A 23,601-nucleotide genomic window follows, 5' to 3' on the forward strand; every position below is an offset into this window, starting at 1 on the left:
CACCCAATTTCCTCTTGATTGTCATGACAAGTTGTAGCCTGTGTTGATCCATTTATTGAACTGTATTAAAACATTTACTGTAGGTATGACTAACAATTTCTAATAAAGAGTGTGTTGGGGCTGGTACAGTTTAGCCCATGTAGCATTAATTGGGTAGCCGTCAAAAGTTGTGTGTGGGCAGGATATTGCTTCCAGATTTTGAGTCAGCGTCACTGTCAAAAGGCCAAAGGGGTTCTTTTGGCTTAAATAGATACAGATTTGGGTTAAATTTACACCTCAGAAACCTGTAGGAGTACATTTGCATCACTGATATTAGGTCATTGTTATCAGTTATTGGGTGAAACCGTGTCTTGTCCTTTCTACTTTTCCTCTGCCACAATGGTGTTTTGGTCTTCTCACGGCACTGAGGTTGGCTTATTGCCATGGTGATGGTTGGCTAGTTCCAGGGCGATGAGGTGTAATTTGCCCAGCATTTCCTGTCTGATACACTGCACCATAATGAGTAAGAGGCCTGCTTTTATAGCAGAGTGTTTGTTAACCAGGCACAGCAGGGTGTATGTGTGTGAGAGAGACAGAGCGTGTGTGTGTGGTTCTCTGTGCCACTCTGTCTTGTTTGTTTAAGCATATGTACACCTATAGGTGTACATCTATAGGTGGGACTATCTGTAATAGTACATGAGTACTATGCTGTGGCTACATGGCTGCAGTTCTTGGTCTAACCCCTCGGTGTCAGTATTGACAGTGTGCTTTGTGATGTGGACTTTCAGAGCAGCTTGTCATGTTTGTTCTACTACAAAGTGAAGTTTCATCTTATGATTTTCCCTCATTAAATAGTCCCACGCTGTCGCTAAGTGACTATCCAGGAAACTTAATTTGGAACATCAACAACTGTGTCTGCATAATGACATTGTGCTGCCCTTTTTTGCTCTTGTGAGAGACTTTTTGACACCAGGAAAAAAAAGTACTATGTGCCTTTTTAGTATTAGTAATGTGCAACATGTAGGCTAGTACTATTGTTACAGTGAACTAAAATCAACCCAACATAAATAAACTAAAGTGAGACACTTCGGCTAAAAACCACTGCTTTACTTTAATTGGGCTACATTTATTTTTAAAGATTAGTCCAAAAATGGATAAGTCCTTTGACAGAAAATCAATGGGTGACTGTTAACGTGACTGACAATTTTGATGACCAGTTAATTGTTAAGGTCTTTTATGTAAACTACCAAATTCACTGTGAACAGCTGCTCAGATATAGTTTTCTCCACTTCATATCACCAACATGTCTGAGTTTTTCTTGACTGCTGAGAAAGCAATTGTAAGACCTTGCATGGGCAGTTGTGATGGGTGTCTGTCAACCTTTTGGCATTTTACAAACTGGATGATCAATGGGTAAAATGGTATTCATCAGCTGCCGCTCTTATTGGCTTGAGTTTAACTTAATAGATGAATAACATTGAGTGTCTGTCACAAACAGGGTTGCGATTTGAGATGCATTATGTGGGCTCTTGTAAAACAAATGATAAGACTAGATTTCCCATGATGAAAGGGGGAAATATATGTACTACAATGTGTGTTATAGTTTGTGTTTTATATGATTTGAGCTATCGGCCCTATATATATATATATATATATATATATATATATATATATATATATATATATATATATATCTATATATATATATCTATATATATATATATATATATATATATATATATATATATATATATATATATATCTATATATATATATATATATCTATATATATATATATATATATATATATATATATATAAAGTGTAATTGATCTTGTTCTTGCTGCCATTCTCCACTGACTCCACAGTTTTTTGCAGCTTCTGTACTATGAACAATATTCTCTGATTGATCAGTCCATATTTAACACCTAAAACCCTCCACTGAAAACAGGACATCTGTGATGTCTTTCTGAATTCATAAACAAGAAAAATCTTATTTATCTGAGCATGCAGAGAAGAATTGGTTGAATTCTTTTGGTATTTTGCCGCATTTGGAACTGGCTTATAACTTCTCGTCACATCACTGGCACAAGTTGCAGACAGGCAGCCTCCTGTTAGCACTACACTTCATTAGAACCAGGTTTCAGTGGTACCACACACATTCAAACAGCAGGGCCATCTCCCTAGCATCAAAGGAGATTTTATACAAAGGGTTGTCTCTGTGTCTGTCTTCCCATCAGTGTCTGCTAATGATGCATGCTGCACACGTTTTTAACATTGACACCCTCCTCTCCCTATCACTCATTCACACACTCAATCTCTGCTTCCATCTCTCTCTCTCTTTCTCTTTTTTTTTCTCTTTCTCTCTCTCTCTCTCTCTCTCTCTGCCTCTCTGTCTCTGCCTCTCTCTCTCTCCCTCTCTGCCAGTCGTGGTGTTTGTTTTGTTTGTTTATTGTTTCCAGATGGCAGACGCAGACTTCATTTGTGTGGCTTTCAAGTTTCCAGAGAGCTTTTTACTGCCTTGGCTCAAGCGCTTATCCTGTTTCCTCTAGCCGGGCTTTATGATGGGCCCTTTATACGTAGCAACTGGAAACAACTGTCACTACCAGTCTGCGTCGGGGAGAGCGGGAGAAAGCCGAGGAAAAGGTGTCTCTTTCTGTGCACTCTTCATCTGAACATCTTCATTAGTGACAGAGCAGTCAATCCACAGATGAGCACGCTGTTTCGTGAACTTTACTGGCTTCATAGAATAAGAGAGACTTAACTGTGACTGTGCTCACTTCTCCAATATTCAGCTGCATAATCAGTAGTCCCACAGAGAAATTGGATGTTCGAAACTAATTCTTTGTTGACATGACGGTTGGGCAGCGTGCTCACAGTAGTGTGTTTTATTTTCAGGACTTTGCTGGGTCTAGTCTGGGCATCATTAAGCGCTGTGACATCACTTATTTACAGGAACACAGGAGGTCGACGTGCCCAGTAAATGTGGGGGAGGACCAGTGCATGTCTTTACTCATCGGATGCGGTTTTAAGATGAAGCAGTAATCAAAGCTCTCAGCTATATAAAACCCACCCCTTCTCCTTAAGGAGGCCTTTTCTCCCGGCTGCTGCTGAATGAGTGATTACCCTGGCATTCCAACTTGCCTAATCCCATTTCTAGCAGTGATTTAACACAGAGTAGCAGTGGCCAAGGCACTGCATTCACTGACCTACCCAAAAAAATTGCTACTGGAGTGGAAGGAAATGTCAACCTGTTTGGCTTCATATTTCTGTAACAAATAAGTTGGCGAAGCAGAAACATTTTCCCATGTAAAAGGCATCATGTGGAGGATTCCAGGGAGCCAGCTGTGTCACTGTCCCATTCTTCATGCATTGAAAGTCATACAGTAGCACGTTTCTCAGATGATGTCAGCTCTAATCACTATGTCATTATTTGCTTGTTAATGATCTATCAGGGTCCACAGTGTGTGCATAGACAGAGGTATAGTACCATATATGTTGGGAATGGCAGCACAGTCATCATACTAACCCGCTCGTGACCCTGCACAAGGGGATCCGAGCTCAAGTGTGAGGGGATCCGACTTTAATGTTCACGTAATCAGTGGTGTTTGTGTTTTACCACCACTGAGCGCCTGGCTGGCCGGCTAATCTCATCAGGGTTTGGGCTCTGGTGCTGGGGTGAGGGAGAGGACAGCCTTGCATGACCCATATCTCCATGCCAGGACGGCTACAACACTCCGGCTCTACTGTGCAGTTCCATCTGAGTTTCACTATGAGGCCCTTTGCCAGGGTGTTTTACTACAGAACTGTCTGGCACAACAAGATAATGTCTGTACTAATGCCCTCTAAGGACACAGCCACTCTCACTAAGGAGGCTCTGCTCTTTTTCATCATGCCAGACTCTTTGCAACTACATAATAACACTGTGGAGCAATAGTGGGGTGTAGACTAGGTTAAATAGGTAGTAATATTCTGTATGTAAGGGTGGACACTAAGTACTTTCAGAAGAAAATAGAAAGAGTGAGATAAAAGCAGGATAAGGACTTCTGGTTGCTTGTGTGGACACACTTGATAAACTATTTTGATTTTGGTATATTTTGTTCGGAAAATAGTTTGCTTGGTTAGTTAACCTAAAGGCCCAGACACACAGAGCCGATGACCAAATGTCGGCAGAAAAGGCAGTTGGGCTGATCAGTCTCTCCAAGTTGGTCAAAAAAGTGCCTCGGAACACACCAAAGCGATGAGACGTAATATGTCTCCATAACAGCAGGTGGCGCTAATCTGTATTGTCGCCCAAAAATGAAAACCTGCAGCTGATTGGAGGAACGTGTCACATGGGTCTGGTTTCTCCGGAAATTCAAAGACGGACTGTCATGGCAGCTCGTTCAGAATACAATCTCATATTGTACTAAAATAGTTCACTGAAAAGTGTTTCTGAAAACATTTTAAGTGAGAAATAGGCCATGCAGTTGCTGAATCATTTCAGATCAACAAAGGTCAGTTTAAAAGATTTACGTCAGATTTTGAGAGACTCTAGTCACGCTCATTCTGCTCCCCGTTTCCGGGTTAGCACTCTACCAGTCAGATGGGTCATTTGAGTCCGACTGCCGGCAGTGCCCGCCCCGCCGATTTATACATGTCAAATTGGCCAAAATGAAGGACGACGGCCCCTCGGACGGACGACGGCACGGAACACACTGAACAGACTCGAGTCAATGACCTCGCCAGACTGTCCAACGGTCGATTATCGGCTCTGTGTGTCCGGGCCTTTACACAGCCTCTTAGCAAGCCTTCCTTGATGCATCTCTTCTCTTCAGTCATCAGCAGTCTTGTAACAACTTTTACCTAAGTTCTTTCTCTGCTGTCAAATGCACAACAGCTTTTTTTTTAAAAAAAAAAAAAAAACTTTTCTTGTTTTTTTTTCCATGTGAATGCACAATAGCATATGCTCATTTATGACTGTTGAGAAAAATGTGTGACTTTGAATTTGTAACCCTTTATATAATCCAGTCCAGTGGAACAATAACATAACAATGACAACACAAATTCTAAAATAGGATAAGCCTATACTGCAGGGAAGTTGGTTGCATTCGATGCACTTCGAAGTGTACTTAATAAACTGGGAACTCTGTGTAGCGTCTCCTCTACTCTGGAAGTTTGTGAGCGGTCGCCCAGTTATCTCAACCAAGCCTTGCTTGAAAAACTATTTTAACTGTTGTTCACCTCACAATCTTTGCAACAGAAGATAAAATAATTGTTTGCCGTGATTACTTTCCAGAGTTGTAAAACTCTGTCTCTGAGTAGTATTATCCTATATTCAGTGTTTTGGCATCTGATACAATTTCAAACTAATGGATCTGTTAGTCAAACTGGACTTTCTGGAACATATTTTTTTATGTCCCATAGGGAAGTAATAGAAGCCGGTCTGGTTTAACACCATTGTGTAAGAAACCAAAATTGTGAATAAAGTTGAGGCTGTTTGCTGACTTTGTAAACAACAAAAGCCTTATAGTAACCTTACCTTGAGAGCAAATCTGAGAAGTCACCTGTCACTGTCACGATAGTGAGGCAGCAAAGGCACCCCCCGTATGAACAGAAGAACATAAATTCTACAATATTGTTTAGAATAAGTACCCATGGGTGCTGGTGAAATGAATTGAAACAAATAGTGGTTTTTCATTGATTTGGTTATTATTATTATTATTATTATTATTATTATTATTTATTACATGAGTAAGTTAATTTACTGTTAGCAGGTTATTTACAAGGCTTGTTTGTGGTTCTCCATTGTGAAATACCTTCTGTTAGACACATTGTTGTTTTAGTGAACTGACACCGTTGCACTCTGCTGCGCCCATTGTAGGTCAGAAACCTGCTCAGTCCACTCCCTCAACTCACCATCCAACCCACACACACACACACACACACACAGGAAACAAATCAGCAGCTGACTGTTTGATGGTCTAATTTAAACCAGTGGGGGTGTGTGTGTGTGTGTGTGTGTGTGTGTGTGTGTGTGTGTGTGTGTGTGTGTGCGCACGCACAGGGGCATAATAAAGGAAGTTCCTTTATGGGAGGGATGGATAGTTTTCCTATTTTGCTGTAAAGATGTATTCTAAATATTTACTTTTTCCATTTTATAACAAGGCTAGTCATTGATATGCATGCCAGGAATGGCTGCACCACCCTTTTTGTGAGTACCTCTTGATCCGCAGTTCACGTTTACTGATGTTTCATCTGCCTCGCTGAGCTCCAAGTAAAGCACACAGTCAAACCACACCAAAACTCAGATCCACCACACTCATGAAAAGTAAAAGAAAATTTGACCGCCAGTCTATGACGTATTACAATTCAACCTTTATTATTAAGACATGTATGCCATTTGTGTTCAGTCGGTGGTAAGGAGAACAGCCTATTAAACCATCTGATCCAGTTTTGCACAGGCTTGATTGGCCTTTAATTTGCAGTAATAATTAATGCAGGATACTCAGACATCCATCTGGGAACACACGTTCAGATCAAACAAACCATTTTAAAGAGTTAAAATTCTCACTGAGGCCTAATTATCACCTAATAGCTGATGTGGCAACAAACAAGTAATTATTATCTCTTTTGCTTCAATTAGCCCAACCAATGAATGGAGACACCTCTGGGTATGGTAATAAAGGGTTAGTGTTTATGAAAATTGACCCTGGGTGCCAAATGCCTGTAGATTTTAACTTGATCCTTTTAACTTCAGAATTTTGGTCTAGCATTTACTGTTCACCAATTGTGTGCATCTGTGTGATGCAGATACCTACATGATAAAATATTATGATAAATTATTTGAGTTATGTTTCTAAAAATGCATGAATTGTTTTTTTGTTGTTTGTTTTTTTTACAGAAAGGTATGTTATCCTGTGTAAATTTCATTAGCTATTCATCAAACATGTACCAGGTTTCTTTTAGACTGAAGATGTCACCTCACGACTTGTTCATTTGTTTAGCCAACAGCCTGATACCTAAGCTTATTAAATCACTAGATTAAAAGCATGCCTTGCTGTGATTTTAAAGACTAAAATACAGACATGCACACATAGATACACAAACACAAGCAGCATGGTAAGTTGGCTTATCTTTGATGTATCCCGATTGACAAAGAGACTCCCTCCTATCAAATGTTTACAAATAAACTCCAATGAAAAGACTGATGCACAAAAGGTGGCCTATTCTTTACGTTTTTGTTTGTTTGAAATAAAGTCTGTTATGAATTAGTAGTTTGTGTTTCTGCTTTTGATCTAAATGTACCACATGATGGCTACTCCTTTTTCTTCCTCCAGTTCAAGCTTGCATTATAAGAGTAGTGTTTGCCATTGGGCTGTATTCACCATGAAAAGTGGACTATGCACTGAATCAGACAGCAGCATAGGCCAGACCACAAGCAAATTGCCATGCCTTTTAGTCCCATCTCCGATGATGCGGTACTTCCTCAGGCTTTTGTCTCCAGTTTGGGGCGCAGCTGTCAGGCTAGGTGCTATCCACGCTCCCCTCCCAAAAACCTCAGGCCACGCGCTGCTGCACCCCAAACACTAAATAGGAGCATTAGACACACCATGTTAAGGGATGCTGGTGTTTGGGCTGTGGCTGTGGGTGCGTGTCTTGTCCCATGGCCAAAGACATGCACTTTATCACAAACCCACACTCACAGCTGCACACCACACTACAAAAGTTATCCTCTGCTCCGTACCCTTCTATAAGACAATAGATTTATTCTTTTGTGTCAAATTTCCCATTGTCCTATCATTGACCCCTCTCTCTTCTTTTAGTTTCCCCCCTGCCCAGCTACAAATCTGCACTGTGAAAATACCCACAAGGCCTATCTATCCATATGTAGTGTTGCAGACTTTGATTATGCACCACTGGCATCACACCTCAGCAGGGTACATCCAAACATGAACATTAATTCACAGCTAAATGTTGCTATATGCAGTCTGAGAGGGAGAGGAAAATCAAATACAGGTTTACACTAGTGAACAGCCCCAGCATTAAGAAAGAGAGCCTAAAGGCAGGCGGAGAAGGCAGTGTTCATTAATGTGCAAAGCAAATGGAACAGTTACTTCCCTCCTGCCCTTCTAAAACACACACACACACACACACACACACACACACACACACACGCAATGGTCATTTCAATCGAGGGGAGAGCCCTTTGATTCCAGGGAATTTTAATGGGTATAGAAATTGACCTAAATAAAATAGATGTTAAATATTCCTGGAGCTGCTTAAAAATCAAGTTATTGAAAAGGGGAGAAGAAAATCAGCATAATGAGCTGTAAGTGTAAACAGAGCCAAACACTCGCAGGAGAGCTACATTGATCAGTCTAAAATGAGAAAGTTTGCTCGCTGTGTTTATTAAGCAAGCTTGTTACCTTTTAAAGCTTGAGACTGTTGTTCAGCAACTTTCCTCAACACTGTCAGATTTCAAGATCTCTCTTGTCTTTATCTAAGTATGTTAAATCTTGAGATCTATAAAGAAGGGAATACCATTTTCTCTGTTTGATATTGCTGAAGGTATTGGGGACTTTTGAAGCTACAGCTAGCATCCTTTTAGATTGTCTGTCTGTTATGAACTTTAGCATGAAAGTACTTGGGCATGACTTTGTCTCAGAGCAATGCAAATGGAATTACCCCCCGATGGTTTGGAATGCACCCAGCTGGCCTTTAAAAGGTGATAATTGGAAAATACAGGATGAAGCCACAGTGAAAGTGGGGACCTTGTGTTAGACAGAGTTAGCCTAGCAAGAATGGAGCAGAGAAAAAAGGAGAGATGTAGGAAGAAAACATGGAGAGGAAGAATCGAATACATGCGTCTTAAATGCATTTTATTTAAAGGTCACATATTATGCTTTTCCGTGTTTTCTGTCATATTTTAAAAAAAAAAATTCTAGTCTCTGCTAAAGGCCGTTTTATGCTTCTGCGGAGGCTCCACGCAGAGCTTTTGCCGTAGCCTACGTAAGTGGCCTGGTGTTTATACGTGTGTGTGTGTTTTTTGGGGGGGGATGGTAGAGGGAGAAGTAAGAGAGTGACGCAGATTAGCTTCGGAGCGAGTACTGACTCTAGAGTCATAGTGAGAGAAACAATGTCTCCCCTGTGCTTTCTGACCAAGGTTAGACATCTTTAGCAGGAAAAGTTAAACCTCTCCTTGATTTCATGTTGTTTATGGAGAAGGAGAACCAGGAAATAAGTAGGGGAAAATGCAACGCTACAAAGCCACGGCCGAGCGACGTGTAGTTACATTTTTCGAGAGGTGCATGTCAGGCTACGGCGTAGGGTCCGGCGTAGACGCAGAGGGGTCTTAAGTCTTGCGCAACAATAAGCCGGCCTTCTATGATTGGTCATTTGCTCCAAGTAGGTAGGACTGGAGTGTTTTTTTTAAGCCATTAACATTTTTATGTTGCTGTGTAATTAGCTATATGCTAAAGGCAGTAAACCATGTCACCTTTTGACTGTAGCAATTGCTGCTATATTCTATTAGTATCAACAGCTAACTAAAGTAGCTAGCTAACGTCACATGGCTAACGGCAGTAAACGATTTCATCTTGGCTGCCAATGTTGTTAAATTCTCCCCAATTCCGGGTCGCATTACTGCTGAAACATGTCAGATTGGGTAGTGTTTGGTTCAGAAGCCTTTTTATCTGCGATTTTTGATGGTAGAAAGTGCTGCTTCGTTTCACTACAATAGCATACTGCTAACTATTAAATAGCTAACGTTACATGCTAATGCGACATAGCTGTAATCTCGGCCAATGCTGGTCATTTCTCCCCAAATTTCGGTCACTTTACTGCTGGGACATGTCCGGTTGTGTAATATTTGATTTAGAAGCCTTTATTGGCAGTGTTGGGGAAGTTACTTTTAAAAAGTAGTGTTTGCTCGTTACTCGTTACTTCTTAAAAAAGTAATCCATTACTTTACTTAGTTACCCCCTATGGAAAGTAAGTTTTTACTTTATTCATTACTTTTACGTTACTTTTAAAAGCAGGGGTCTCTGGCAGAGACTGAAGTTAATTATACAAAAACTATCTTTGACCATAAAGCCAATCTATGGTTTATCAGTTAAGTGTCTGAACTACACTGCAGGCTGGATTCTCTACTCACAGAGTGACAGCTGTTTTATAATGAACGAGTCCAGTGCGGGTGTTAGTGTATACTATCTAATGTCTGTATCGACTTGTACCGGTCGCGCAGCCACGATGGTCCGTACATTGTCGTCGTAGACCCATGCAGCCTCTTTTCTGGAAGTCCTTCCGTGTCCGTGCAGCGGTCCGCTGCATGTATGCATGAGGCCATCTCCACCGCATCCATCTGTGAGGTTGTCAGCTTTGTGTCTGCCTTGCTCAGAGCGCCGTCCAGCAAAAAGCCACGAAGCTTAAAAAGCTCTCAAAAGTTAGCTTTGTTCTCGCTTGCCATGATTGCTCTTCTACCAGCCTCTGTCACGTCCCGTGTGGAGCTTGTGAGCGCGCAGCTGAGAAGGCAGTGTCGCTGTCAAATCTGTCCCTGGGAAAAGTAACGTTGCGCCGAATTGAAAAAGGAACTACGTTTCGTTACCAAATTTTCAGTAGTAGCGCGTTCCACTACTTTTTACCCGAAAAAGTAGTTGCGTTACTGTAACGCGTTACACCCAACACTGTTTATTGGTGATTTTTCATGGTACAAAGTCCTGCTATATAGCTACTCTGTTGCAGAAGCTCCAGTGAAACACAGAGCGGAGGCTCCGGACATTCCAGGAAGCGCGCTGGCCAATCAGAGCAGACTGGGCCTTTTCGGGAGGAGGGATTTAAGAGACAGGCGCTCCTACAGAGCAAATCCTACAGAGGGTGAATACAGTTGCAGCAGCCATGGGCAAAAAAGTGTTTTTTTTTTTACATTAAAGCATGTAAACATGTTCTAGTACAAACGCAAAATGCAAGTATAATCCTGGAAATGCTATATAATAGTTGCCCTAATGTTTTCTCATTGTGTGCAAAATGCATGTAGAATCTAAGCTTTCAACACTCATTTGGAGTTCCTGACAAATTCCAGAATATCACTTTTTTAAGCAATCGATGTAGAGGATAGAGTGTGGAAAGATATTTCAAACAAATTGTTGAAAATGATGAATGCAAACTGTCTACAAAAGAAGTGCAAGTGGGATAAGCAAATTGTCATAGTACTCATCGTGTGTGTGTGTGTGTGTGTGTGTGTGACATTTTTAGAGGGAGCTACTGAGGGAAAGCTAAAATGCACGTCCCTACTAATTTCTAAAACCTGACACAGCATTCCTTTTACTTCTCGGGAAGGAAGTGTAGTTAGAAGGTCAGGAGGCCTATACAGGAGCTCTTCCCTTTACAAGGCAACATTCAAAGCATTTCTTCCCTCCTCTCCTTGTGTACCCTAACCTAGTGTAAGCCTGCGCATCCGGTCTCCATTACTGTGTTCTCTTCTGAGAGAATATGACAGCGATAAGGCTCTTTTGAAGTCCAACTTTACTACAGGACCTCTAGGGAGGGACAAAGCCAGCTGCTAAACTGGAGAGAACACTCAGCCAGCTATATTTACTTTTCTGTGTTTTATTCCACATTTCTTGTCAAAGATTTTTAGATACTAGTGCAGTGCCTGTTCAGAATGGGCCGATTGCTTGGCCTCCGGTATTGCTGCTGGCAGCTTTCTCGATAACCGCTTATCCAAAGAACTTTATACTTGACACTGCACTTCCTTGGGTCCTGGGCAATACACCTAACATGGCATAGCTGCGTCCCCTAATTCTAGAGTTCACACGTCATTTGCTAACAGCTAGTTTTATTTGGGACCAGGCTATTTCCGGGAACAAAAGTGTTATTCCAAAGGTTCCATCCCTGATGCTTAAAATGTTTGTTTGCTACAATGTACCATGTCCGGTTTCTCTTTCTTCAGCTGTTCTTAAATGTACTGTAGCAAACGACGGAGAGCGAGCTGTAGGTATCAGTATCAGTTAACAGTTAGGCTTATATGGGTTCCCTCTCAATACTCTACACTGTGTGTACATAACGTACTACTAATAAATAGTCCTGTAGTTCTCAAGCAGCTAGCACTAGACACTGCACTTCCTTGGGGCCTCAGCAATACACCCGCCAAGTGTAAAGTCAATCAGATGAACGGTTGTCGTGGAACTCAAAGGACAGACTTACACCTTTCATTTTAGTTAGATGCCCTGGATATCTTTACCATATCATTTTCCCCTCTTTGTTTGCAGTTTAAGATTCCCCAATAGTTATTATTTAATGGAATTTGTATGTATGCCTTGATACAAATTTCCATAACATTTCAATAACCCTTTGATCATTAGGCTACACAGTCAAAACAGTCTGCAGCATGTCAACCGTCATGCCCTGTGTCAATCAGCAGACATTTCCAGCAACAATATGCCAACACCCATTCTGCACTCTGTTCAGGAAACCTTTTACTAACTCCAAATGGAATATTCTTAATGACTTCCTGTACCTCATGCCTGTAGTATTGCTATCTGAATTCCAGCATCGGACCAGTTTGACTGACCTTGACTTTGCATTACAGTTGTGTTAGGCATCACCATTGAGAATAATGTCAGTTCCAACCCTCACGTCAGCTTAGTGCCCTATGTATAGACACACACACACACACACACACACACACACACACACACACACACACACACACGTAAATACTCACCATTTACACAAGCATTGGGTTCTCAGCTGTACAGGACATACAGTATCACTGTTTGACTACAGAATTACACAAGGACTTTCATGTACTTACGTTGGCACATTATAGAATAATAACAGAAACAGCTTGGTTAACCGGCTGTTTGCTCCATTGGTAGATTCCTATGCAATTCGCTACAATAGCTTATCCAGAGGGCTAATATTTGTGTTTAGTTTCATTTTAGGTTTCGGAGACAAGCATTCAGGAAAGCTTTAGGAGGCTCGCACAGCTTACCCCTTATACGTTGTTTTGCTATTGATGTGATGGCTGATCTGGTGCAACTTTATAGATTTTTTCTTCTTCTCAGATACCTTATGAAACATGCTTTAGCTCAAGAATAACAATTAAGTAATCATTTTTCAGTCTTCATTCTTTTAATGACATCCCCTTGATCTTGTGTGAACGGTATCACCACCATATTTACCTGTGACCAGACACAGGTTGAACCAGGGCTCTACATCCTGGGTTATTAGCGTAAAGGGGATCTAACGCTATGCAACTGTTGTATCATCTGTAGTAACATAGTTACATTTTTGAAAGTAAGCTTCTCCTTTCCATTCAAACCTCTTGCCAAGCTCCTCACACCATTGGGTGCATACATGATTTCAGTCTGGTCCTGGATTGTGTTGTTGCCAAACATGTTGTAAATGTGACATGGAGTTTCCATGATCCTCCCAGTTAGGGAAGGAAGGGGCACTGGTTTTTGCCCACCCACACCACACCCTTAATGGAGAAATAGGCCAAGGTAGGGTCCTGCTCTTTCCTTGTCACTTTCCACATTGTGGCTGGGTCTGTGTTTATGTTTCTGAATGTTTCACTAACACACCATCATCAGATATGCTTCATCAGCAGTTACAGGAAGTATGACAGTATAACACTCTAACTTCATCATTAGACCAACACTTGTCAACCTTTCTCTCTTTCTAGAACACTTTTGTGCATGGAATTGACTCTGTGTCCGTAGCGTGGAAACAAATGTGTTGGTTGTGTAACTGTATATTTAAAGATCTAATATCGGTTTATGGCTGTACCGAATAGTTGGAAGCTTCATTCATAAGGGTGACATTCAAATCAACATTTGGATGCTGCGCAGCTTTTTTTCTCCATTTAATCTGTGGATTAATCACTTTATTCAAATTTGAGGATTTTGTTAGAGGATTTTGATTTTTTGGGTGATGTCATAAAATGTGACGATGGACATTTGAAGTTCATTGGAAAACCTCAATAGAAGCTTCAAATGAAAAAAATGACATTTGCACAGCCCTAAAACGTTTGCAGGAAAACACTATGGCAGTTTTGTCTATGACATTCAGAAAATGTTCAGTAATGATTTAAAACCTGTTCTGTCTGAACAAAGTTTGCTTGCATGTAAATGAGCTGTTGATTAAACACTGAGTCAATTTGTGTAAAACAGGAACACCTTTGCAATATTTCTAATACAATGTAATAGCCCTGGATTAAATACTACCCTTTTTTAAAAGCTAACAAAAGATTCTGATGATAAATTGTTAGGGAATTGTGGCTTGAAATTAATGGTCATTTTGTTGTACTGAATTATATTATAGTGTAACATTAATGTAATGTGTTGTGGATAAAATAACAGGATTCTAAAATGAAAAGTGTATACTGGCTGACAGGCCTAGAGGACAATGCAAATACCTAGCATTGTGTTATTACCGTAATTCTAGGGTTGTTATCGCTGACTAAAGTAACCCCGACCTTCGTGAGACTGAGGTTGGGAGAAGGGTCATGGATCCATTCACATCAGTGGCAATTGCAAACAATTTTTCAAGGAAAAAAACATTCCTTGTCTTTTATGATGTGAATGGGTCTGCACACGTTATCTGACCCAGGTCCGTAATCCAATATTGCATGTTTTTGGTATTTTTGCAAAAGGCAGTGAATGTCTGCTTGATTACATTACATTGTACTGTAAGTGTTGCCCTTGTTTTGTCCAGCCCTCCAGCACCGTCTAGAGTCTTTAAGTCTAAACTCCTCTTACCTCTCTCCTCCTCTTGGACACGTTAAAGCCCCTTCAGGGGGAAAGCTCTGTCACACTGTGAAGACTCAGGGCAGTTGATCTGAAATTTGCATTGACTTGGCATTTTGGCAATTTCCTGAAAATTTGTCACAAAGAGGAAGGTGCCAATGGTGTCCTTATTCAAAGCTATGTATTTCCTCCCCTAAACCTTAAACCAACAAATTATGTTTTTTGTTGTCAACTACTAAAAATAGAATACTTTTCACATGTTTTTTTTTTGCATATAATCTACTGTATTTGTGTCATACGATAAACATTGTCAAAAAAAGTCCGGCCCTGTTGAATACCTAAACACAATAAAATGAAGGCAGTGTTTCTGGAGCTCTTGCACTTTCATAGGGCTCACTGACTCATCGGTGGATGTGTCGCGGTGAAAACCAGTACAAGAATTCTCTCCATGTGGTACACAACACCCGCAGCACACAGAGCTCTGACAATCTGACAATCCCAGCTTCGTATTTGCATCACAGCTTTTGCTACAGGGAATGTGTTGTTGATTTAATGGCATGGCGGTGTGTAGACCTGTTGTTGTAGAGACACTGTATTTTTTTTCTTCAACTTATTTGACGTATATCCTAGAGCCATAACAAAGTTAGAAGTGAGGATACTTTACATGAGTTAATAATTGAATCACTGTTGTCAGACCATTTTGTGCTATAAAGTGTGTGTGTGTGTGTGTAAAAGACACATAAGGGGATGAGAAGTATATTTCTTGCCCCTACCATCTTATTGCTAATAAGGTGTAGTAATTGCAAAAAAGTCTAATAATTCATGTAGCTATGAGATGAAAGGGTTAATGTTTAGACATACCTCAATCATGTTAGGTCTCATGGACTGACTAGAAGGGCTTTCAGCTTACAATCTTTTTTTATGTGGGGTGTTGGGAGGGGCTGTGGGCTGCTATGGGGGGTTGTGGCCTATATAATAATTCCATGGTTTTGGCAGTCAGATTTTCAAGAAACTTCCTGGTGTGTCAGGATCAATCGAGCCTAAGCCAGTCTAAATTAAAGGCTTGGGGCTGGGCAGAAGTCGAGGGCAAAAGGCATCCCTGTTGGTTAAAAGAATGAAACGTCCGTCATTACAACACTATAGGGAGCATCAGCTTTATTACTTAAAATTCCTTTCCAAAACTTCTTACTGTTCAATAACGACACACGCTAAACATTGGTTCAACTATATCTTTGTTTTGCTCAATATAAATTAGGTTGAAATAATTAACACCATGGAAGTAATTAAAAAGTCACCTCATATTTTCATTGTTTTGTGGTCATTTTATTATCCTCAAGGAAGCGACAAAACAGAACACCTGTAAAGACAAGAAAAGTGATCTATTCAAGATCAACAAAGTGCTCAGACGTTTGTTGTTACATTATTAGCCCACTCGGATATCGTTCTGCCATCTTGTAACTCACAAAATCGACAATTAGAGCAACGCTCTATGCATTCGAAAAGGCAGAGTCAATCTCGAGCACTCGACCATGAATGAGCTCATCCCTTTGTAAGAAATATCCATTCAGCTCTACTCGCCCTATTTTGAGATGTTTGACTTACAAAAAGAAGCATTTGTTGCAGTACACTATCTTGAAGGCATTTGTTATTTATTGTCACTTTCTTTCAGTGCTTAAATACAGTACAATGGTACAAGTGTTAGAATCTTAAACCTAAAGGTAAATTTGACATTAAATAAGTGAGTTTATTTAAATGGTTTTGGCTACTGAAGCCGTTGTTTTACAAGTTTAAAACGGATGCAGTTGTAAAACCGATGCAGTTATCATTTTCAACCACTTGGGGGCACAGGCAACTTACAGGGAAGAGATGAGGAGCTATGAGCTAGGGTGTGAAGTGTGTGTGTGTGTGTGTGTGTGTGTGTTGGGGGGGGGGGCTTCATTAATTAAATGGAATATGATCCAAAAGACTCTGCTCACTCGTGACACATCATGTACCACAAGAGAGGAAATAAGACAAATGCCACAGATGTCCCCTTTTCTCTGTCCTGTTTTTCTCTGGTTGTTTCCCTCCAAATCCAAACGTCAGACAGACAGCGCCTTAGTATGTTTTGGTCTCCTGAGTGGATCTTTCCAGTACACCCATCTGTCAGACTTTTTTCTAAGGACTGAGGAGGGGTACGGGGGCGTGTTTGTGTCTGGGCCCGGGTGGGTGGATGGGTGGGGGCAAGAGATCAGACACAGTACATATCACATCGCAGGCCAAATATCCTAATAGTCTGATGTACCATCTGATCTACTGTCCCAGTCATATCCATATCCAGGGCTCATCCATGCACACCCCAGCCCAGATTGTCCCATCTAGTGCAAGTTAAAAGACCATTTTTAAGCTTGCCCATGCAACCATGTCTGCCCATTTCTCTCTCTCTCTCTCTCTCTCTCTCTCAAACTTAATCAATGCATCTGCTTTAACCTTTATCAACCCCCCTTATTCTCATCCACCTTTTCTTCCCATACATTTTTCTTCCTCACCAGAGGAACCTTGACACCTGTGGAGTCAACCAAGGCGTTGTCTCCTCTGCTTCAACTCTAAATTGTAGTTAAGTTGATTTATGCACAAGTGAAAGCGTCATCAAATTGGTTTAGAAATGCTCTCCCATGACAGTCCACTTTGAGGGTGTAACAGCAGTTGTTTTCTATTTTTTAGATAATTAGCCTAATGGAAGTTGGTTTGACATCCAGCAGCAACATTATCTTTTATGAAAATGTGAGGCGGTGCCAGTTGTGAGAAGTGCGAAGTGTTCTCACCTGCAGAACTAATACTGTTAATGCATTCATATCATGGAGGGTTATGTAACTGTGCTAGCTGAGATGGAAAGTGCAGCCACCTCACCAGTCTTAATGCATTCAGGCTCCACAGTGTCAGATGGCCCCAGTGATCCAGGGGGCTCAAGATGGCAATGCTGGTTTACAGTCCGGACGTGTGTGTCAGTCTGTGCAAGCCAAAATGTGTGTATTTGCGCTGCAGTGTTTGTTAGAATGTGTGTGTGTGTTCTGTATTTACAGCCATACATCAGCCGTGCATGCAGGACTCTTTGCTTTGCCATTGGTTGAGAGGCTGCTTAAAAGTAAACACCAATCAATCCTCCCTGTCTCTCTTCCTCCCTATGCTGCCACTACAGACAGACCGAGTGACATGAGTTGTGGAGAAAGCTCCCCACCTCTCCTCCGCCTCTTTTCTCCCATGCACTGTAATCCTGACACTGAAAACTGCCCCTCAGAGAACAAGTGTCAGCCTCAGAATAGAGCGCGTGTGAATAGTGCGTCGGCTCCCCCTCCCCCCCCCCCCACCCCCCGGTTAGCATGTTAGAGAGTGCTAATGTTGATGGAGGTGACAATTAACTATACAATGATCACAGTGATGGCGCTTGTGCCGATGCCTCACAGCCTTGCTAAAGAGATAAGTGACTGATCTCAACTCAACTGCAAGCGGGCAGATGACAGATAAGCACATAAAGGGACAGTTACTTTTGGTAACACAGTGTAAGCTTGCCTACCAGATGTTCTGCAAGCTTTATGCTTCATATTTGACTTGCTAATATCAGCAGCCTATTTATAGTTCTCGTTGAAGCTTTGGAACCTTAATAGAGGCCTTTTGTATGTTTTTAGGATGATGACTGCACATCATATATGTACATAAGATTAATCTCCTATGTTAAATGTTGCTCTTTGGAAAAGTTTTCAACTGTTGACCTAAGAAAGGGCAGAATTTCCATTTGAAGTCAGTGGGGGAAATACCATGAGTTGTGTTGAGAGTAAGGACTCGCCTTATTTGTGCCACGGACGGGTAAGCACACAAGAGCACACATTCACTGCCGCTGCTGCTTCTACCGCTGGCTTCTTTGCCAGGCACCCGTGGCTGACTCTGATAAAACAGGGGAATGTTTCGGAGACACAACCTGAGATATTGACCACCTCTCAGCCGCCACTGTCAGGTTGTGAAACGGCCCAAAAGATATTTGCATGAAATAAATGAGAATCTCTCTCACGTCCACCCCTGACATGGCCAAAGGTTTACTGTCGCAGATGCATGCTCCATCTGGCCCTGCTCTCCTCATCTCCACTCTTCAGAGTGGAGATGAGGAGAGCAGGGCCAGATACACCATCAGTTCAGATACACCATCATACTTTGTGCTTGATTATGGATAATATTTGTTAGAGGGCTCAAATTATAATCGTTTAACTTTAGCATCTTGTGTTAAGTATAGCAGGGCAAAGATTCCAATTCATTAGGATGAAGTATGCAGCATGATACCAAAGTTAAACAGGTCTGAGCTGTCATAGCATCCCCAAAGTGAGTCATACCTCTCTGTTTGTCCTGCTTTGGATTTCAGGGAATACAGGGTTGAAGGGGGGTCAAGTGGTCGTCTATCCTGAGCAAACATGGACATGGTGACAGCCGTTGGGACAACAAACCTCCACGAGAACCAGGCTGTCCTGCCAACATTCTCCCCACCTCTCCACTACCAGCACAACTCCCCTCACCCCTCAGCCCAGGGCTGTGATCCTGCATTGCCGGCATAATGAAGCCATATAAGCCTGTTATTTGCTTCTTTATGGCTTGTTTTATGAAGGTGAGCTGACAAGCAGCTCCCAGAATGGTTCCTGTCACTTTAACAGACAGCATTACCAAGAGAAAAGGAGCATTGGGGAGGGAGGGGAGGGCAGGCTGGAGAATGGGCCAGAGCCTTTATGTTTGCCCTGCCAGGGCTTTGATGGGTAGAGGTCCGGCTGCAGGCTATCACTGGTACATTTTACATCTTCCATCTTTTGTCAGGGGGACATTATTGACGTTTGACCTATGTTCTTATTCCCACCTCCTCTTCACTAATCAATTACCACATCGATCCATTAATCAGACAGGGTGATGGCCAGTGAAAGGGCCCGTGGGTATGTGTGAAGAATTGTGGGATAGGCCTCAGGCTATCGTGGGGGAGGGTCTTCACCTGTGGAGTGCGCTCTCCAGCATTTGGCTTACAACAAGTAGTCAGTCCTAGCTATTACTTTAGAGGCATATGTGGGTTCTTTTTTCCCCGAGACAATGTTTTTTCCATATGCAATGCATTTAATTCATATATGTATTTGTGTGAAAAAGCATTTATCAATGTAAGCAAAATGAAGCTGATTTCTTAAATTGCCATCTTTTCACACCAATTCATCTACTGCATGCACAGAATGTCATGGATGCATTTTAAATTAATCCTAGCAATCCATTTAAAGACACACACACACACACACACACACACACACACACATGCTTCCTCCATATTAAAAAATATATTAATTTCCTACAATGGGAAATAAAAAATAAAAACTGTTGTTCCCAGCCTAGAAGCCAACAGGGTGAAAATCGACAGGAAGTGTTTTCATTAACAAAGTGTTATTTAGTATGACTTTTGAAACATTGGCACAAATATCCAGCCATTACACTGACCACTCACTGGAAACAAGATGCTTTTTGAATGAGCGCAAACATGTTTTTGTCCATCTGACTGTTTCCATGGAGGTTAGGCAGTAGCATAATTGTGTTTAGGGCACAAACAGAAACAGATCAGACACACAGACGGTCAACAGATCAAAACGGAAGCTGCGGGAGCGGAACCCACCACGCTTTGATTAGGTTTGGTTTCGGTTTGGTGTGCGCAGACTAAAGCCATCACCCCAGTCCATCTCTGCTCTTGCCAAGTTGCATGCCAAAACGGGGAAAGATTTGGGAAAGAAAGTTAAAGAGAGAAAAGCTGTGGGCTGTTATAGTCCACCCCCCTCAGACTGACCAGGGTCCAGCCGACAGTCACCCAGCTCTTGTGGGTTTAGTGAATTGAGAAGACACTTCTTGTGTGGATTTTTCAATTCTTCAACATGTCATTTGGCCGGTAGTGCTATTGTCCCCTGCCCCTTTTCTCCCTGCTCCTTCTGCTGAGACGAGTCGTGTCATCCCCTCGTGATCAGCACTTTTGTTGCCTTTGTTTTTGGCCTTACCTCAGAAGTCCATCTTGTCTTTTATGTCCCTGCCTTTCATGCATAAGGGAACAGTTGTGGCCTGTTGTGGGGCTGTTCCACTGCATTTCCACCAGTGGGGCTTCCTTTCATTCTCTTCAAAGTACTACAATGGGGCTCTGAAGGCCTGAATGGCCAATGCGGAGTGCACAATCCTACAGAGCCCGCTCATTTTGTTTTGCCAGAGTCAATAAAAATGCTAAGTTAAAAGCTAACCCCCTTATGCCCTCCTCAAATGGAGCGACTTGTTTGACCTCCCCTCTCAATTAACTTTTAATGATAAATTCATTGATTTTTCATGTCATTGTAAGTGTATTGTACTGCACACATTTAATGTTGCATTTTAATATTTATTTATTTCAAATTAATTTAGCCCATACAGTATGGGCTACACAATAATCAACGCTGACTTGAATGGATTTACTGAGTTGTTTATGGCACAAAGAAAGGGAGAAAGAGATGGCTGGACAGACACCATTAAGACTGTTATCATGACCAGCTTGTATCTCTTGCAAATGATAGCTCTTGTATCTTTTACATTAAGATTTTTCCCTGTCCTGAGACCCAGATAAAGACCTCTCCATTATTCTGTAGGAGTGGGATTTAACTAGTTTTACATTGAGCGATGAGAAAAGAAGAAAAAAGTCTGCAGTCGTCTTTAGGCATTACGGCCGAGGCCTTGCATAAAAGCATTGTGTGCCGATTTGTGAGCTGGGAGAAAGCCGGGGACTTTGAGAAGGATTACAGGTAGGCAGACATTGGCTACTGAAGATAACCGCCATGACTTCATCCTCATTGTGTAGATTAAGGCATAAAACCCAAACTAATGAGACCGGAAAGGGGGAGAAGACATGGATGGGAGGAGGAGTAAGGGGTATTGTTGATGGTGAGGGACATCATTGTCACTGGAATTAGCTTTTTAAAGCGAGAAGAGGAAGATGTTGGTCCAAAGGTCATATAATCTGAGCAAGTGAGATAAAAAAAAAAATGGATGGCCTAATCTCTGCGCCAAAATGAAATGCTAAATTAGTTAAATGCAAAGACTTAAGTTCGAGTGGGTAGCCTAAATCATGATGTATTCTGCTTGTAGGCGAATGGCATTGCATTTTCATGATGTTGCTTTCTTAACTGACCAGAGCAAATTTCTGGTGTTGGTTCTTTAAATCAATTGTTCGTTTGGTAGCATAATACTCCAGTACAGTCAATTCAGTAGTAATGTTAGTAAGTTCAGTAAGCTTTTGTCCGAGAAACTACCCAGTAAACTCTGCAGCCCCCATCTAATGTGGAGGGGGACGGATTGCTCATCCCGAGCTTCAACTGGAGGGCAAGCAAAGAAAGCAGGGGTCAGAGAAGGGAAAAAGTAGAAAAGTGTGTTTGATTCTTTCCTTTCCCTGTCTTGGGTGTCTCTGGTTAATTTTCTTTTAGCATTTCTCTGCCATCCAATTGTGTCCTCAGACCTGAGGCAAAAAAACAAAAGTGTCAGACAGGCAGGACACGGAGCTAGGTAAATATTGATGACTTTTTGACCATTTTATTTCCCACCCGCAGACAGCTTTCTGCAGACAGAGAGCCTGTTTATGCTTCAAGAACATTGATTTCCTCCCTGTTCTTTATTCATCTTTATTTTCACCAAATTTAATCTGGAAACATAAGCACCACAAACCCCAAAATGTAGTTTGCATATTAAGAAGTAGCTGATTATTGTGGGGTAGAAACACAGATCTTTAATTTTGTGCATTTTAGACACAGCTTCTGCCTGCACCACCATGCTGGAGATAATTGTGGAAATCTACATATTGAGAGGGAGGCTGTCGTCAGGGTCTGTTTTGGAGTGGGCCTCTTGTTATCTGCTGTAATTCATGTGGTAGGATGAATATTACTACCTGAATTAGGCTATTATGCTGCCAGGTGGAGGCCAGTAGAGTTACACGAAATAGTGATTATCATGTCATGATAATGAAGCAATTACTACAGGCTATTCATAATACAATATTGACTACCAGACCGCTATCAGCAGTGACTAGATATTATGACAGATCTTATGTCAAGTTGAATATTTATTAAGATCGAATATACTCTTCCTCCCTATTTCTATTGGACAGAATGTGGTACACTGCAGCTGAAGAGGTCTAGTCTTTGGCATTTAGTTATACTATTTAGTATTCTATTTATTATTCACGCTCAGACAAGTGCCCAGCCCATGTGGACTTACTGCGTAGGACGCCACAATTACCACTGCAATATTGAAACATTTGTCAGACAATAACATTACTTCTTATATATGACGTTACATTGCAAACAAGAACATAACAAACATAACAACATAACATAAAATCCATCACAAAAAGACTCCCTCTCTAAAATGAATCATGGATATTGTGCTAAAAACTCTAGCCCTTAAATCATCACAATGTGCAATAACACATAAAATGGACATCTTCAGTCTCACCTAAATCATATAGCAAACAAAGCCTTTTTTCTTCAGGGAGATCATTAAACTTGCATTTCTCTTACTAATGGCAATACACCTTTATCTAACTATACATACCTAGATCTTTTCATTTTGGTTAAATTCTGATTCACATAAGACTCTGTACTGTACTTGTTAGATGGAACAATTTCATTATGTCAGCTGACTTCCTCCTTTACTTCTGACCAACAAGCGTCATATTTCTAAGGCCGCTAGAGGGCTTTATCACTTGAACGTAAACAATTGTTGTGCTTGGGTATTTGCTGAAATGACTGATACTTAAAAAAAATCCAAGTTAAAGGTCTTTCTGGTGAGCCGCTGTTGAGACACATTCACAAGTATTTTTCAAAATCCGGATCGTCTCATTTGCA

At 41.3% G+C, this 23,601-nt stretch overlaps 1 protein-coding gene across 1 annotated transcript in view; it reads left to right on the top strand.

Annotated features, from left to right (window-relative positions):
• The window catches only part of clybl (citrate lyase beta like), a 57,439-nt gene that overhangs the window by 4,109 nt on the left and 29,729 nt on the right, over positions 1-23,601 (top strand). The window lies entirely within an intron of this gene.

Source organism: Sander vitreus, chromosome 11, assembly GCF_031162955.1.
Source record: "Sander vitreus isolate 19-12246 chromosome 11, sanVit1, whole genome shotgun sequence".
Taxonomy (NCBI): Eukaryota; Metazoa; Chordata; class Actinopteri; order Perciformes; family Percidae; genus Sander; species Sander vitreus.